We start from the raw sequence: 19,337 nt of genomic DNA, 5'->3' as shown, positions 1-19,337 counted from the left end.
ACATGAGGTTTAAGACTTAATTTGAGTCTAGCTTACTACATACTTTTGCCTGCAGCAAAACCCACCACAGTACTTGACATAATTTGTTATAGTGTTTTTTTTTTTTTTTGGACTGGTAGTCTTTGTTGGAGAGGCCCAAAACTGGCAGAATTTATGGGGAAGCTTGTGTAACCCACACACCTCCTGGGCGTGGTGTTCTGTCTCCTCTAGTGGCACTTAGAGATTAAGGAGTCTGCTCTACAGCCTTAGCTAAGGGCCATGTGGCTTTTAGCTCATGCAGCGGAGGCTCATGCATTTATTCATAGATTCATAGATTCTAGGGCTGGAAGGGACCTCGAAAGGTCATCGAGTCCAGTCCCCTGCCCTCATGGCAGGACCAAATACTGTCTAGACCATCCCTGATAGACATTTATCTAACCTACTCTTAAATATCTCCAGATATTTAGCTCCAGAGAACCCAGGTTCGATCCCACCCGACAACCCGGTAGTTATAAGGTGTCCTATAAGTTACTTATCATCTAGAAATCTTCACTATGTAAGATTTAATAAAACTCCTAGTTAAGTACATTATATTTAGAGTTACCTGGAGCCATTTAGTAGCATTACTTAACAGAAAGCAATATCCATAACTAATTTGAAATGAACTACCTTTACTATAGAGACAAGGTGGGTGAGATAATATCTTTTATTGGACCAACTTCTGTTGGTGAGAGAGACAAGCTTTCGAGCCACACAGAGCTCTTCTTCGGGTCATACACCTCACCCACCTTATCTCTCAAATATCCTGGGAGCAACATGGCTACAACTACTGTGCATATCTTTACTATAGACATTTTAGCAAATAAACAAAAAAATCACAAGTAGTAACAGGACTTTCCGCCATCCTCATCTTGATATAAAGGAAATAAGCAATCTGCTCTTTAAAAATTATTATCTTATTTGGGAACGAAAGACAACACTTTTACTGAATAATCAGAAAAATAAAAATCTAAGTAAGACAGCATGTGAGTGCAAGAGCTGATATGTCTGCTGAATAAGAACTTCACAGGAGTCCCAGGTTGTGCAGAAAATTCTATGGGGTTTTGTTTTCATTTTATATGATTTTTCTCTCTTGGAGAGCAACTAAAACACCACACACATGGCCATAATCTCTTCATGCATCTTAAATCCTTATACTTCAAACTACAAAAACAAACCATACATAATCATACCATGTAAATAGAAAAATTTTATCTTCCTCTCTGATTTCTAGACAGCAAATCCCATTCACTTTCCACATGAAAGTAGTCTGGGCCTGTTTGAGGTTCTGAGCATAACTAGGTACAGATACATCTAACTACCTCAGCTCAGAGAGGCTTTCAAGTGGAGTTCTGAATGGTCCTGCCAGGATTCAGTCCTCAAACCTCTATGCCACGATGTGGCCTCCCCCAGCAGCACCACTGGGTCATGGCTGCAGGATCCTATCCCAGTCAAAGCAAGAAGTCTACATCCCAGCACAAGTACATTTACCTAGAATATGTTCTATACAGTCCAGCCTGACAGATTCTTCTGTGGAGGACATCACATGGCTTATTTGTATTACAGTACACTAGCAGCCCCAACCAAGATTAAGTCCCCATTGTTCTAGACACTGCACAAACACACAGTTCAACTCCGGGCTACCCTACAGTTTAACTCAAATTGCTGATCCAAGTTGCCATGTCTTCACTGCTATTTTTTACCCAACTTAGCCAATGCAGGTTAGCTAGCCTGATATAAGAACGCGCTTTTCTCCTCCTCCCCCAACAGTGTAAACAAACTCATAGAGGCACCACACCATCAACCTATCATTTGGTGCCCTCAGCACTCCTTTTCCCCTTCTAATTGAGTAGCTGTCCACTTACTGAAAGAGACACATACAGCAACATATTAAGAGAAAAATAAGCATTTTAACAACAAATGGTGTTCTGACTCATTTTACACTAAATACTCCTTCCACCTTCTAATTCTTGAATTTATAGGCTTGGCTCTTGGAAAGCTAAAAATGTCCCCCTACTCTCTAGTAAGGGAAAAGGCAATAGTCTGGTGTTCAATAATGAGAGCTGATGTAATAAGTCCCTACCCTCTTATCTCTTGAATCAATACTGGGAAAAGGGGAGAAGGGATTCTGGATTGGTTAAGCTGGACCCACTGAGGACAAATGGTAGATCAAAAACTGTATGGTTTGGTTGCCATCAATAGATAAAAGGGATGATTTAAATAAAGTAGAAACACTCATGATCTGCCAAGCCAAAACAATATGGCCTGTCATTTTGGATGTATTACCACATTAGCCAGTCCATTTGATATTTATTAATTATTATTAATTGTTGTTGTTGTTATTAAAAGGAAACACAAGAATCGATGCTTTGAGTATCCAATCCTCATTAAAGAAAAAAAATGTATAAAAAATGTAAGATTATAAACCAGGATACACACCCATGGTACAGTGTGTGTGTGTGTGTGTGTGTGCACGCGCGCATGTTTAAGAGGATCCTGCTTTTTTCACAGAATATAGACACTATTACCTCCTCCAAAGATAGAATCCCTATTTCTAGTCCAGAAGTGTCAATTCTATTTGTTCCCATCATTTGAACAGGAGGTCCTCAGTTCACCCAAGTGCTGCCATATCCTTCCAGGACTCTCACTACCAGTTACATTCAGTATAGAGACATGGGGAATAAAGTCCAGCACTGTTATATGATACATACGTAGCAGTACTTTCTCCCTGTCACTTCCCTTGCAAAAAAAAGGCCACCTTACATTCCTACATTCCAATTTATGCAGGTGCTGCCTCCCTTTGATGTAAACCTTAAAGTACCACTAAAGTTGAGAAAAGGATTGATCTGACTGTATTCAAAGATTACTGACTCTCAAAAAGCATTTATTCAGACCCACACATGCACCACTCCCCCAAACATATGAAAATAGTTTTCACTGAATTTTTCTGAATAATCCATATTCACATACTTTACCAGAAAGCTGTTAGAGGCCTTGTTAGGCTTTTGAAATTTGAGAATCGCATTTTCCAAGTTATTTCACATCTGAAATCTCTCATATAATGGCACATGTATTTTTTTGAAAAGAACTAAATATAGTACTTCAAACTGTTGGCAGAACATTTTTTTTCCTGACGATACAACATGAATTATATATGTAAAAAAATGTGTTAAAACAGATTGCAGACATTTGATGTCTTTTCATAGTAGGCCAAAAAAAAAAAAGGCCAAGAAGTACTTTTGATATTTCTTCATTTAACAATTCCCACATTGCTTACGTAGACTGTGTAGGAATAATCAAATGAAACATTGATGTAATCAGAAAAACTAGTTTCATATCACTACCAGCTAATAATACAAATTAAAAATGAGTCATTATAGAGCCATTCAATAAACATATAGTATATGTCAGTTCTAAAGAAAACTGCATTCAAATAGCCTTTTTTTTTTTTTTTGCTTTGCTTCTTGTATATTTTTAATTGTCACTCAGGTATAAAAGAGACTTGTGCAGACAGTCTGTAGGGAGAGAGAAATGCAGGCAACTGCCTGCCTCACCAAGTTCATAAAACCAAGGAAGAGCAAAGCCATAATTAAAATGTAGACTACAGGACATTTTGAGAATAGTTTGCCACAATAATGAATGAGCTGCATTTCTTCCTATTATGCCAAATTAGAACATCCTTTCTAAGTCGCTTATTTTTGTCATTCTATTTCTTACTTAAAGAGCAATCGAAAACTAGGGCCAGATTTAGGGGCAAGCTACTGCCTGTGGTGGCTGGGATTGGGGGGCACCAGGCTCAGGGTGCTGTTTTTGTTGTTAGTGGCAAAAGGGAAAATAGAATGTTTGAAGTAAAATGTTTCAGGTATTCCATATGTGGACTCATTATTCATTAACCTCCTAGAATGTTCTGGATCTTTGTAGAATCTCACACCTTCCAGACTTTCTGAGAACTACATTTTCCTTGAACCTCCTAGAATGTTGTCAGCCGTGCCTTTGTGGGTGTATAAGGGGTGCGGTGTCACCAGTCAGTCAGTGAGATACAAGAACAAAGTGAAGTAAGAGCCCAGTTGTGGTGCTGTAAACCTTGTTTTATTGTGTAATTGTGAAAGTGTACTTGTGTTTTAAGACTTGAAGAGTGTAAGTAGCAACTAATAAAGAACATATTTAATGAGACGCCAGAGATATCTGTTGAACCCCTATCTACGCAACAAGAAATACTGTTACTTCTTTCGCCATACTTAACAGAATGTTTGATGACTTTCTAGTACTGCGGAACATAGACTTTTGCTCTCCCTAATACTGTCTGTTTTCTCCCGTAGAAAATAAAAGATGCTGAGAAGCTGCCTTGATTTCGTTGTGGCCTACAGAGACAACCAATTTGAAGATGCCATCACTACTGCCAAAGAAATGAGAGAAAACATAGGAGTTGAGCCTGTCTTCAAGGAAACTTGTATTCATTGGAAGAAGAGACAGTTTGGTTCCAAAAGCAGAGATGAGATGATAGGAAGCTCTGTGTGGCTCAAAATGGTCCAATTAAAGATATTGTCCCTCACCCACTTGCTCTCTCTAATATCCTGGGACCACCATGGCTACAACTACACTCCATACAGAGTTAAGGTTGTCAGCACAATCTTTGGATCCATTGTGTATCTGTGTTATGGCTGTATGAAGTTTTTTCCTACCAGAGGAAACAGCATGAACATAGTAGCAACCTAATTTAGCAAAGTACCACAAATGAACAAGGAGACAAAGTAGTAGGAATTAATGTTTTTATTTTTCCATTTTGTTCTATTCTTCATCAGGAGAAGGGGAGCGATACCCTATAGGAGCTGAAAGGAACAGCAGAGAAAGTATGGGGGTCTTCACATTAGACTGGATCTAGGAAGCAAAGAAGTGTGATTGGGGCAATGTGAAGGGTTTCAGTAGAAAGGTGGGATGAAATAGGCATCCCCCCCCTCTCTGATATTACACTCCTAAGCTAAATTCATGTCCTGTCCTGCCAACGTGATTAAAATTTCTTCTGTTTTCATGCCTGCAGAGTTTGCTCTTGACAAACTTGAAAATTCACACTCCTCTGGGTGCTATTTGTTTCAATATACCCGCCTGCCAACTCAGAAAGATAGTTTCAACATTGCCAAAAGTTAACAGCTAAATCCATTTTCTTTTTTTGTAAGGAAAACTTAAAATGTGGAGAATACTGCTAAATGCAGTGAGAAGACCCAAATTTTGCAATTCCATCCATATTTCTATGAAAACCAAGGATCGGTGTCCCTGATTATTATTATTCTCAATGTAAGAGATTATCATTGTTTTATTTAGGACTATTTTATTGGATTATAAATGATATATTGTTCAACATACAGCTGTGGCCTTTGCACACCAAAAATGCTGAAGCATGCTGAAAGTTTGTGTGGTTGTCAATGGGAATAGAAATGTCTTGGAGGTAAAGGGGAGAGGGAGGAAGAAGCCTGCCAAACAACCCACAGCAGCAAAAGTCAGGAATCCTTTGAATGAAGCCAACATTAATACCATCTCTCATATGGGGAATGCAGGCATTTACTCAAAATAGTTTGCTATGACTGGCTGCAAAGGGGGAGGAGGATGGTAGGCATTCATCATGGTATTTGATACTTTAATTTGAAAGATCTTCTTTGGCTGGTGTTGGAATGGTTTAAAGCCTCAGCACAATTTGAGAGTTTAGTTATAAACTAGAGATAGACCAGAAACTACATGAAACATCTGCATACACCTCAATTTTGAGGAAATTTAGATCTGGATCCAAATTTTGCAAGCTAAGCCCATCATTACTAAGAAAAAAATGGGTTTTTTTTAATAAACATAGTTTAGTTGTTACATTATATTAAAAAAAAAATCCTCCAGTAAGGTGTCCAAGCATTATCAAACATGCTTAGCACAAAGTGAAAATATCTACAGATAGTTTATCACAGTGAAGCTTCCATCATGCCCTTAAAACTTTCCTTTATAAAATTAATGTTTTCATAAAGAATATTGAACTTGGCACATTAGCAAGTGAATTTGTATTTACAGCCTAGACCAGAGGTGGGCAAACTACGGCCCACGGGCCACATCCGGTCCGCGGGACCGTCCTGCCCAGCCCCTGTGCTCCCGGCTGGGGAGGCTAGCCCCCGGCCCCTCCCCTGCTGTTCCCCCTCCCCCACAGCCTCAGCTCGCCATGCCGCCAGTGCGGCGGCATGGCTGGCTCCAGCTGGGCGGCACAGCTCAGGGGCAGATTTAACAGTGAACACAGGGTGTCCTGGCATGGGACCCCCCAACAACAGGGGGCCCCAGGGCCGGGCACTCAGGCAGCTCAGCACCGGCACACCTCCTGCGGGGGGGGAGGGGCTGCACTACAGGGGCAGGGGAGCAGGCGGGAGGTGCGAGTCGCAGGAGCACGGGGAACATGGCTGGAGGACTCAGGAGGAGCACCGGGTGGCCACGCAGCCAGCTGGAGAGAAGCGGTGCTTTGAAGGGGAAACCACCGCTTCTCTCCGGCTGCACGGCTGCCCCTGCTCCTCCTGAGTCCTCTGCCCACGTTCGCAGGGCCACATTCCCCCAAAAAAACAAAAAACAACCAATAAGAGGTTTGACACCTCAGGTGAAGATTATATTTAATAATACATTATTTAAGGTTTGTATGCAGAGGCCCCATTCCACATCAGGGTCCCAGGGTGCTAAGTGCAGTACAAACACAAACATGGTCCTGGCCGAGGATGCGTAAAAAATAATTTAAAAAGCTAACTTCTGACTGCTAGAAGCTGAGACTGGACGACAAGGGATGGATCATTTGATAATTGCCCTGTTTTGTTCATTTCCTCTGAGGCATCTGGCACTGGCTGCAGTTGGAAGACAGGATACTGGGCTGGATGGACCATTGACCATACTGAGTCAGACCATTCTTATGTTCTTATTAATACATATTTGAATTTTTAATTATTATTTATCTAATATGATTTCTATCATTTACGCATTGTCTTTGCAATTCGCTCAGCTATGATCATGAAAACCTACTAGTCAACCAGCACTTTTCCTTCTAGTCTGTTTTACTTTCTGGTTTTAATGCACTAGCATGCTGGTTCTCTCCCCGCCTCCCTCACTTTATTCTGCAGATCACGTCACAAAACAGAAACCTTCTTGCTGGTCAACCCATCTTCCAGTTCTGAACCAATTCAACATAGCATTTTCTGTCTGTTCTGATTGCCCTGGAGACCAGAGGAAAGAACAATGTAGAAAACTGGTTGTTTGACAGTTGTAATTTGAGATCTACTGCATTAAAACAATGTTGAAATATATGGGCTACAAGTATTAGAGGAATGATGTCTAAATTCCAACAGGTTTGGGTATTTTAAGTTCTTAATACTTTTCTGTTAATATCAGGATTTGTAAAACCTTTTGTGCAAAACCTAAATGATGGATCTGGAAACTACATGATGATATCTTTTTATACTATATAACTAGAACTTTTCACATCTTATAAATATACATTAATTTTTATACAAGTATTAAAGATTCATAATTTGTATTTGTTACCTTTAAAAGATCTATATGTATTTGGTCAAGCTCATGTCATTATCTGTGTATTTATTTTGTTCAAATTCCAAAAATGGTAGCCATATATTTTAAAATCTACTTGATCCTGATATAAGGCTGTCTGTCATTTTTTCCATTGAACAGATTTCCCATACTTTCTTTTCCTCCGTGTATCTAATGTTGTAGAATCTGTAGTTCCCAACCCCGCAAAAAATGCACTATCATGCATCTGGCTGTAAGTAATAATTGTGCTATAAATAGGTCATTTGTAAAATATAAAGCATCCTTTTAAAAAAGAGATACTGTGTATAAAGTACTTGAAGATTTCTTAACTGTGTTTCCTTCCAGCTTCAAGTCTGCCTTTTCACTAGTGGGAGGCAACTGGATAAACATTTATTAAAAGTATAATCTATAGATAAATAGTAAAGAGATAGAAACCATCTTTTTACCCTTCTGAAACTTAAGGAAATGGAAGCAGCTTCTACACTGACATCATATAAAAACTTTCACCTCTGTGCATCTTTCTTGACCAAAAGTATCTCCCTTTTGAACCAATAGGAAACTTGAATGTGGACACTTACCAAGAATAGCATGCACTTGTGTCTACAAGTCAAAAGACAAGCTCAAGAGTCCATCTAACAACACCATGCCATTCTACTGGTACTGCAGCTGCTTTCTCACATTTCTCAAGCAACCAGCATGCACTAACAAAAATTAGGGCTGTCAAGAGATGAAAAAAATTATTCGCGATTAATCACACAATTAATCGCACTGTTAAACAATAATAGAAGACCATTTATTTAAATGTACAGTGCTCACTTTATATTTATTTTATTACAAATATTTGCACTCTAAAAACAAAAGAAATTGTATTTTTCAATTCACCTTTAATACAAGTACTCTAGTGCAATGTCTTTATCATGAAAGTTGTACTTACAAACATAGAATTATGTACAAAAAATAACTGCATTCAAAAAAATAACTGCATTCAAAAACAAAACAATGTAAAACTTTAGAGCCTATAAGTCCACTTAGTCGTACTTCTTGTTCAGCCAATCACCCGGACAAACAAGTTTGTTTACATTTGCAGGAGATAATGCTGCCCGCTTCTTGTTTACAATGTCATCTGAAAGTAAGAACAGGCATTCACATAGCACTGTTGTAGCCAGCGTCACAAGGTATTTACGTGCCAGATGCGCTAAAGATTCATATGTCCCTTCATGCTTCAACCACCATTCCAGGGGACATGCATCCATGCTGATGATAGGTTCTGCTTGATAACTATCCAAAGCAGTGCGGACTGACGCATGTTCATTTTCATCATCTAAATCAGATGCAACCTGAAGAAGATTGATTTTCTTTTTTGGGTTCTGTAGCTTCTGCATCTGAGTGTTGCTCTTTTAAGACTTTTGAAAGCATGCTCCACACCTCGTCCCTCTCAGATTTTGGAAGGCAGTTCAGATTCTTAAAGCTTGGTTTGAGTGCTGTAGCTATCTTTAGAAATCTCACATTGGTACCTTCTTTGAGTTTTGTCAAATCTGCAGTGAAAGTGTTCTTAAAACGAACAACATGTGCTGGGTCATCATCTGAGACGGCTATAACATGAAATATATGGCAGAATGTGGGTAAAACAGAGCAGGAGACATACAATTCTCCCTCAAGGAGTTCAGTCACAAATTTAATTAACGCATTATTTTTTAAACGAGAATCATCAGCATGGAAGCATGTCCTCTAGAATGGTGGCCAAAGCATGAAGGGGCATACAAATGTTGAGCATATCTGACATGTAAATACCTTGCAATGCCGGCTACAAAAGTGCCATGTGAACGCCTGTTCTCACTTTCAGGTGATATTGTAAATAAGAAGCGGGCAGCAGTAGCTCCCGTAAATGTAAACTAACTTGTTTGTCTTAGCGTGGCGGAACAAGAAGTAGGACTGAGTGGACTTGTAGGCTTTAAACTTAAAGTTTTACATTGTTTTGTTTCTGAGTTCAGTTATGTAACTAAAAAAATCTATGGTGAAAGTGCAACTTACAAATCTAAAGAATTGAAAAATACTATTTATTTTATCATTCTGACAGAGCAAATGTTTATAATCAAAAATAAATATAAAGTGAGCACGTACACTTTGTATTCTGTGTTGTAATTGAAATTAAAAATGTAGAAAAACATCCAAAAATATTTAATAACATTCAATTGGTATTCTACTTTTTAACAGTGAGATTAAAACTGCGATTAATCACGATTAATTTTTTTAATCGTGATTAATTTGAGTTAATCGTGTGAGTTAACTGCGATTAATCGACAGCCCTAAAAAAAATCTAAAGCGATAGAACAAATACCATCTGGGTTCAAGGGCAAAACTCGTATAATTGTGCCTAATGGTTGAAAAACATCTGGAGAGAGTGTGTAATACGGCCTGAAGCCAATCAAACTCAGGAATTGTTCTAACCCTTAGGCAATGTGTATTCTAGGGGTCTGCAACTCAGACATTTATGTAATACACAGTGCATACTTTATATAAATAATTTTGCATTTCAAATCTTTCCCACACAGTGATAAAGTCACCACAATCCCAAAAGGTAATTCTAAGCATAAATGCAAAGCCTTATGATAGAACACACTTTGATGGAAAATCCATGGTAGATTATGGGTAAACAAAGCAGAACACCCAAAACAAGCCACCAACATTAAAAAGTAAGGCTCACCATATAAACATCTCCATTTTAGTTTTCATTTTGCTTTCCCACCACCATACACAGTAACCCAACTAGTCATAGTTTCAGCCAAGAATAAATGTTTCTGTGAACAAGTTGTTCTAAGAATAGGACCATCATAAACCTTTAAAGGATGGCCTTTGATATAGGGAATGCTTTTTGTACAGATAAAACTTCTAATAGTTTCATCTTTTCTAGATACCAGTCTCAATCACAGCTTGTTATGCACATTAGACTAAAAGACAAATGACTCCGAAAAGCAAGACACATTGGGCCCAATTCCCCACTCTCTTTCACCTCATGTAATCATTTGCAGCTGTGCTAACCAAACGTAAAATGCACCCATATTGGAACAGTACTACTTGACATCGGTACAAAAAACTACACAAGGTAGAGGCTATTAATAATCAGGCCTAATGTAGACAGTCAGAGTGCAAGGTTCCCCAAACTGTGAACCGAGCACCCTTAATCCTCCCTTGCAATGCCCATGCAATTCCTAGTCTTCAGCCTTTCACAAACAGAAATTTTTGCGATCTGGTATAATTTGCGATTTATAATGGTTTTGTGATTTGGACCAAAAAAAGTTCTACAACCTGATTAAATTGGTAAGAGACTTTTTGTAACTTAAAAGCATTGATCAAATACATTAATATACCTATTAATGTCTAAAAAAGTTAGTGTTTTGTTCTTAATAGCCTTAATCTTTTTGTCAAAATTTGCACTACTAGACAGTGATATCTCAGATTTTACAGCCTAACCTAAAAATTATATGTTAAAAAAATTATGAATGTATCTATAAAATGCCCAAAACCTTATACACATATGTAAGCCAAAGGCTTACACGGACATTAACCATGTACAAGAGTACTGGTCATTGTTTTTTATGCCTTTTACCATCGCTTGTGTCCTTCCAGGATATGCTTCAGAAGACACCTTCCGAGTATGCTTATATTGGAATGCATCTATTCTGAACAAGTAGCAGCACCACAGCAGACCTCTCCCCCGAAAAAAACTAAAATAAAAAAACCCCACAGCAATATCAAGCCCATAATTAACATCTGTACTACTTCTTTATATATTTCCCCATCATTGGTAAATACCAGGAATGTGTAAGTAAGTCATATCAGTTTGCTCCACTTTCATTCTCTGATACCATCATTCGGCACTGGTAATATGTTGGGATGATATATTTATGCCAAATGCTGCAGCTTTGTTTTACATGCATTTTCTCACACATGAGGATAACAAATTTTACTATGACTGGTTCAGAGGTTTAAACTGGCACAACCCAAAGCAGAACTTGACCCGAAGTCACCAGGTTTTGTTGCTGCTGCAATGACCTGATGCACCTAGAATGCCCCACACTGACAGATGGGAAAGAGGCAGGACTGCCAGCCATCCACTGAAGAACTGAGACAGGCAGACACCTTTAAACATATCAGAGGTGAGAGTTCCAGGTCTCTGCCCCCTTGAAGTCAACACAAAGAGATGCTCCCAGGACCCATTTGGTAGGGGACCTGGACATGGTGGAACCTCCAGGGAGGACAAGGTGGATTAAATCTGAGCCCAATTTTACCTGGGTTTCTGGTTCAGCACATACTTGGACTGAGTTTCAAGATGGTCAGGAAATCTGGCAAGCTTCACCTGGTTTGGGGGTTTATTTGGATTTGTTTTTTGTTGTTGTTGTTGTTTTTTAATAAAGAAAGCACACACAGTTATACCATTGGATTCTATTTTGTGTTTGGATTTGGATTTTCCCTACATGATCATCATTACCAACTATGGATATAGTATAACAAGTAGCACCAAATAATATTACTGGGTGGAGGGGGCGGAAGAAAGTTGCTGCCTTAATCATGCATGTTCCCATCAATCTTCATAAGAGAGCAACAAAGAGGAGAATACAGTTTAACATTTGTTACATTGGCTATAGCCAATTATAGCACACTTTATTTTGATTTGATTAAGAACCTTTTGTTTTCTTTACCAGTACTGGAAAGGTGGATTTATATGTAAAATATTAATTATTTTCAATGCCACCCATTAGCGCTGGTTGAAAAGTGGGGTGAAAAATCATGACTTTTTCAAAATAATTTTCATCCCACAGATTTCTAAGGAAACAGTTACAGAGAATTGTACTGCTTGCTTACCTTACTGGGTATTTTTGTTATGTATTTTACAGTGACATCAAGCATGCCTAAAGCATATGGCTAGTTGCCTTTTTTAATAGTTGCACAAGTCCAAACGAATTGTTCTTAAATAGGAATAGTAATCCCAGTTTACTTTCCCCATCTCTGTGCCTTGGATCTGCTGTGGAATCTTCTGGCACCATAGCAAAGCTCCTGAACCATGATAATACTCCAGAGGATGACATTTTAGAAAGTGCCTGATCTGAAGAATCTGCAAACATATCACTTAACATCCATTATTTCTGACTGCCAAACCACTTATCAAACATGCATTTATTAGTCACACTCCTATCTTCCATTGTTCCGTATCCATACTAATGCTTAGGTAATATTTCAGTCTCAAGCATATTCCACACATACAGTACCTTAAAGTCTTTACTTCCCACTGAAATTCTTGTATTAATTAGAACCCCTCTTTCTTTATTTCCACTGCAATGGTGTCTTTCAACAGTAAGGCTATTGCCTTAAGCCAAGCACTGGTGGATAAGGACAAATTGTACTGCTTATGAACACAGACCAATGTTCACCCAGATGCAAACAGCATGCCCCACTGACATCCCACTTACAGCTGATCCTCTGCACAGTGATGAATTTCACCATTGTGAAGAGAGGGAAAGTAAGGGAATGGAAAAAAAGGATTTCATACACATTACATTTTTGAAATGTAGACACACATATCCTGCACTAAAAGTTCAGCAACATGTTAGCTGGTGCGCTTTAAAAGGATTTTTCTAAAACAAAAAGGAAAAAAATAGTATGACAAGATGATACATGCAGATTTCTGACAGTACTCTGTTTAAAAATAAACATACATGAAATTTTGGATTTTAGTAACTGTGACACTCAGTCACAGAAGAACCCTTCTAACCCAGGTAGCCTCTCTCACCACATTATCCTAATAGTTCAAATCACCATCATTGTATCTTCCAGACAGAAGGATGAGCATATGCTCTCCTTCCAGGCAATCACCAGTGTAACTCTGCAGACTAGCCACTGGAGAGAAATTCAACCATTTTGAAGCCAGCTTCTTAATTTCCTTCACCAGAAACTGTAGCACTAGCACAGTGTTCCCAGCCTCTAACCATGAAAGAAGCACTCTGGTTTCTTGCACAGCAGTGAAGGCTTTCTTCACAACATATTGATCACAATGACATAAGTCTTCATTAGATGAGGGCTTGAACTATTTTACTAGACATTTAACAGAGAACTAAAACTAGTTGTCAAAAGGTGGACAAGAAAGATGTCTATGAACGACATTCTGCTGAGAAACCCAATTCCTTCATCCCCAGCTGCTGAGAAAGGAGATGGTGCTGGGATTCCTGCATGGGGGCTTCTTCTTACCAACCAGACAGAGATAGATATAAAATTCTGCTAAATTTGAAGCTGGACAGAGAAAAGATCTCAATCTCACTTCCCCCTTCCTCAGCCCCCAAACTAGCCAAACCCACACCTCAGAACCTCTGCTGTTCTACCCACCACGTAGCTCCAATGCCTTCCTCTACTGTCACTCATAGCTTTCCTTAGCAGCAGAAGCACTGAACAGCAATGAACTGACAAGCCTCCTGACGATTTCACTGCTGCCTACAGGGTTCTGAATAGCAACAGTGAAACAGACTAGATAGTCTTGTTAATTTCACTCTGTTGATGATGCTTGAGAAAGATATGAACAGCAGAGCAGAGACACTGGAGCCATCTGTCTGAAGACTCAGGAAGACAGTCCTGTGATGGGTCTCAATCAGAAGATTATCACAGTCAAAAGGAATATAAAATTTCTAGGGCTGTCAATTAATCACAGTTAACTCAAGCAATTAACGCAAAACAAATTAACTAGATTTAAAAAATAGTCACGATTAATCAGTTTTAATCACACTGTTAAACAATAACAGAATACCATTTATTTAAATATTCTTGGCTGTTTTCTACATTTTCAAATATATTGATTTCAATTACAACACAGAATACAAAGTGTACAATACTCACTTTATATTGTTATTACAAATATTTGCGCTGTAAAAAAGATTTAAAAAATAGTATTTTTCAATTTATTTCATACAAATACTGTAGTACAATCTCTATCGTGAAAGTGCAACTTACAAATGTAGAATATTTTTTACATAACTGCACTCAAAAATAAAACAATGCAAAACTTTAGAGCCTACAAGTCCACTCAGTCCTACTTCTTGTTCAGCCAATCGCTAAGACAAACAAGCTTGTTTATATTTATGGGAGATAATGCTGCCCACTTCTTATTTACAATGTCACCTGAAAGTGAGAACAGGCGTTCACATGGCACTGTTGTAGCTGGCGTTGCAAGGTATTTACATGCCAGATATGCTAAACATTCGATTAATCTCAATTAATTTTGTAATCATTTGACAGCCCTAAAAATTACTATTTTACATAAAAATTTAAACTTCTTCAGAAATGGATGGCTGACATCCCCATCATTCATCAGGGAAAGTTTTCCACTATCACTGGTGAATAGATTTTACAAAGGCAGTCCCAGAATAAGCTATGGATATTGTAAACCAACCTTTGACGGGAAAAAAAGAGCATTTTGAGAAGCCCTTACTTGATTTAAATGTTACTACCTACTAAGTGTCCTAATTTCAATGACACCTTACTGAATCACTTCATTTTTGCATATATGGTCTGATTTGTGTCTAATGTAGTCATAGAACAAAAGTGACATAACCATATTTTAGTGTTGCACCCTATCTTCTCTGACACAACTTGACACTTTAGTCATATGTTAAACTCTGAAGCATCTGTTCGATAATAAACCATTAAACACTTGCCAGGAACCTAAGGATTGCCTCTTGAATAAGCATTGCTAAATTGCAAGCCATAATTTAATACTTGTCTGTTATGATGGTGACCCAATGTTTAATGGAGCTTAATGCTCTTCTGATGCTACTGATTAAATTATTGCGCAGTAGCCCAGTTTCATAATCTACAATTTGCAAGGAGACAAGACAGATATCCAGACACTGTCTTCACTCATGTCAGTGAATCATTTAACTATCAGGAAAAGGTTCTTAATTTAAGTTATATTTAAGATACACCGAGTGCATCATTCATTGGAATTGTTTTGGTGTTTTAAGCCAGCTATCTTATTATGAAAAAGCAAAGCACAAATTATTCCTGAATGTAAAGCGGGACGGGCAGTGGGTGGTGGAGGGGTGGGGGAATGGGTAAGGGCACTGACCCAGCATGTGCAATGACTTCATAACATGCATAGTACTGCCCAGGAAATTTAATGTTCCGGCCAACAAGCGTCTCTTATTCATTTTCCTCCACTAGGTTGTTTAATGGTTTGGTTACTGCCTAGATGCAGCTGTGCAAACAATCTTTCAATGTCTGGCCAGCCATCATTGGGTTTTAGTCCAAAGCCTCTCTCTCTTTTTCAATTAGGATGAGGAAGGCTAATAAGCAAATCAAGATTTGAAAACAGGATTACAGGTTTCTCAGACAAACAAAATTAAGTATGCAGACACTAGCAGATTTTGAAAGCATCTTATCAAGTAAATTGGTGAATAATAATCTATTTTACATTTAAGGTCAATGAGCAGGCAACTGAATAACAATATTTTCAAAATAATCTGAAAAAGATTTACCCTTCCCATCTTGTGTAATATTGTAGGTTCAAATTTTCAAGAATGTACTACAGAAATTACTACGTTTTCACCAAATGCTTGGGAAACAATACTAACCAGCATTTCCATTTTGAAATACATGGAGATAATATTATTGCTTCCCTCAGTGAATCAGTTGTTCACAGCAGCCTTAAACAGTGCAAAATTGAATATAGGCTCCTTCTTCAGAGTAGCACTATCATACTATGAACAGAAGGTAAGTCTCTTGCACCAAGTAAAGAACAATAGAGAATACACCTTGAAATGTAAAAGTAACAACATAAATGTACTTCTGCTTGAATACTACTTGCACAATTAGTGACCACGCAAGAATGTATGACCTTCATAGAAAAAGAGTGAAGGGCAAATTAAATGCAAGACACTAGCATTAATGCAATATTAAAGCTGAAAAAAAAACAAATCACCCTCTTCCCCCAAACAAACACAAAATCCCTTCACAAATCTGGAAATTTACCCATATTAAAATTTCTCTTGTAAATGTAAGTCAACCAGGTTGCACATCCAAAATATAGGTCCCAGTCCTACAAAATACGCATGAGTTAACTTTAAGTATATGAGAGACGAGGTTGGTGAAGTAGTATCTTTTACTGGACCTACTTCTGTGGGGAGAGAGACAAGCTTACGAGCCACACAGAGCTCTTCTTCAGCTCTGGGAAAGGAACTCCCAGCAAAACGCAAGGTGGAACAGATTGTTTAGCATAGCTAGTTAGCCCATATTGTAAGGGACCATTCATAGTAGAGTGGCCTGTTAACATCTCTGAAGACATAGGACAAAAAGAGAAGATTAGTGGATTACAGATTGTTGTAGTAAACCATAAATTCAGTGTCTCTGTTCAGTCTGTGATTTTTGGTGTCTGGCAGAGTAATGAATTTAAGCTGTCAGGCTTGTCTTTTGAAAGTGTTGTGTAGATTTCCTTTAAGGATGAAAACCGAGAGGTCAGATATAGACTCACTGCTTTGTTAAAAGTATTCACCCACACAATAGGGTGTTTTTCTCTATTATCATTTGCCTATGTGAGTTGATTTGAGAGTGTAGTGATTGTCTGGTTTCACGCACATAATTGTTGTTGGAGCATTTAGTGCACTGGATGAGGTATACCACGTTGTTGTGATAGGCATGTGTAGGATCCAGGGATCTTGAAAGGTGTATTGTGGGGAGTATTGATCTTTGTAATAGCGGAGATAGATGCAAAACCTGCAGATGTGTTGTTATGGCAGGGTTTGGTGCTGCTTTGGAGTTGGTGTGTCCTGGTCTGTGGGGAGCTTGCTTCTGATCATGAGCTTGGAGCGGTTGGGGGAGTTGTCTGACGGCCAGAAGTGGGGGTTCAGGAAAGAATTCTTTCAGAATGGGGTCCCCATCGAGTATGGGTTGTACTTTGATGATACCATCCAACACTGGAACCCATAAAGGGTAAGTGACAACTAGGGATGTGTGTTCAGAGCGGGTTTTATTTCTGCATTGAAGCAAGTTCTGTTGGGGTATTTGGGTGGCCCATTCCATGAAGCAATCTACTTTTCGGGTAGTGTCTCCTTGTTTGGTGAAGACAGTTTTAAGCGTGTTAAGGTGTGTATCCTGGACTTTCTCCTCAGAGCATATTCTGTGGTATCAGAGTGCCTGGCTGTAGATAGCACATTTCTTGTTGTGTTTGGGGTGGTTACTAGATCAAGGAAGGTAGCTGTGGTGAAGATCCATAGGTTTCTTATATATGGTTGTCTCCAGGGTTTCATTGTTGAAGCTGACTGTGGTGTCCAGGAAGTGGATGCTAGCATGGGTGTGTTCCAGAGAGAGAATAATGGATGCGTGGTGATTATTAAAGTTGTGGTGGAAATCTATAAGCGAGTGTAAGCCATCTGTCTAGAGCAGGGGTCTGAAACACGCGGCCCGGGGGCCGCATGCGGCCCGCAGAGTTACTTTCTGCGGCCCGCAAGCTCCTTGTGGCCCCCCCCCACACTCCCCCAGCGTTTACCTAGAGCGGCTCCGGCCTGACGCGCACCGGGGGCAGGCTCCCTGCCTGCTTGCCTGCCCTGCCCCCGCGCCGCTCCGGGAAGCCGACGGAACCTGGGGAAGGAGGGGCGCAGGGGTGTGTGTGGCTGTTGCTTCAGGCACTGACCCCAGCAGCTCCCATTGGCCGCGGTTCCCCGTTCCCATTCCCCCAGTGGGAGCTGCTGGGGGTGGTACCTGAAGCAACAGCCACACACACCCCTGCGCCCCTCCTTCCCCAGGTTCCGGCCGCTTCCCGGAGTAGCGTGGGGGCAGGGTAGGCACGCAGGGAGCCTACCCTGCCCCCGGCTTGCGTCGGGCTGGAGCCCACCCCCCGAACCCCTCCTGCAGCCGAACCCCCTGCCGCACCCCACACCCCTCCTGCACCCCGACCCCCTGCTGCACCCCAACCCACTGCCCTGAGCTCCCTGCTGCACCCCTCCTGCACCCTGACCCCGTGCTGCACCCCGCACCCCTCCTGCACCCCAACTCACTGCCCTGAGCCCCCTGCTGCACCCCTCCTGCACCCCAACCCCCTGCCCTGAGACTCCTGCTGCACCCTGCACCCCTGCCCTGAACCCCCTGCTGTACCCCGCACCCTTCTTGTACCCCAACCTCCTGCCCTGAGCCCCCTGACCCCCTGCCACACCCCTCACCCCAACTCCCTGCCCTGAGCCCCCGCCACATCCCACACCCCTCCTGCTCCCCCTGGGGGCAGGGAGGGGACGGAGTTGGGGTGGGGATTTCAGGGAAGGGGTTGGAATGGGGCAGGGAAGAGGTGGGAAGAGGTGGGGCAGGGGCAGAGGGGTGGAGTGGGGGCGGGGCCGAGGGCAGCGGGGGGGAGGTGTCAGTAAATGCGGCCCTCGGGCCAATGTACTAGTCCTCATGTGGCCCTCGTGGTCATTTGAGTTTGAGACCCCTGGTCTAGAGGATGAAAAAATCATCCATGTATCTCTGGTTTATCATTGGTTCTGTGGTGCATTTGTCCAGAAATTCTTCTGCAAGGTGGCCCATGAAGAGGTTGGTATATTGGAGAGCCATCCTACTATCTATGGCTCTTCCCTTGGTTTTGACAAAAAGCATGTTGTTGTTCATTGTAAAACTGTTATGGGTGAGGATGAAATGAATGAGTTTGGCGATGTGTTTGGGGTGGATATCTGAGGGTTGTCCATTGTCTTGTAAATATTTGAGGCAGGCAGCTATGTCATCATTGTGAGGGATGTTGATGC

General features: G+C 40.4%; 1 protein-coding gene across 2 annotated transcripts in view; it reads right to left on the bottom strand.

Annotated features, from left to right (window-relative positions):
• Positions 1 to 19,337, bottom strand: part of LOC112105115 (connector enhancer of kinase suppressor of ras 2) — a 358,118-nt gene that overhangs the window by 305,079 nt on the left and 33,702 nt on the right. The gene's annotated exons all lie outside the window — the stretch shown is intronic.

This window comes from Terrapene carolina, unplaced genomic scaffold (genome assembly GCF_002925995.2).
Source record: "Terrapene carolina triunguis isolate 2854851 unplaced genomic scaffold, T_m_triunguis-2.0 Scaffold22, whole genome shotgun sequence".
In the NCBI taxonomy this organism is placed as follows: domain Eukaryota; kingdom Metazoa; phylum Chordata; order Testudines; family Emydidae; genus Terrapene; species Terrapene triunguis.
This window is presented reverse-complemented; position numbering and strand designations above follow the sequence as displayed.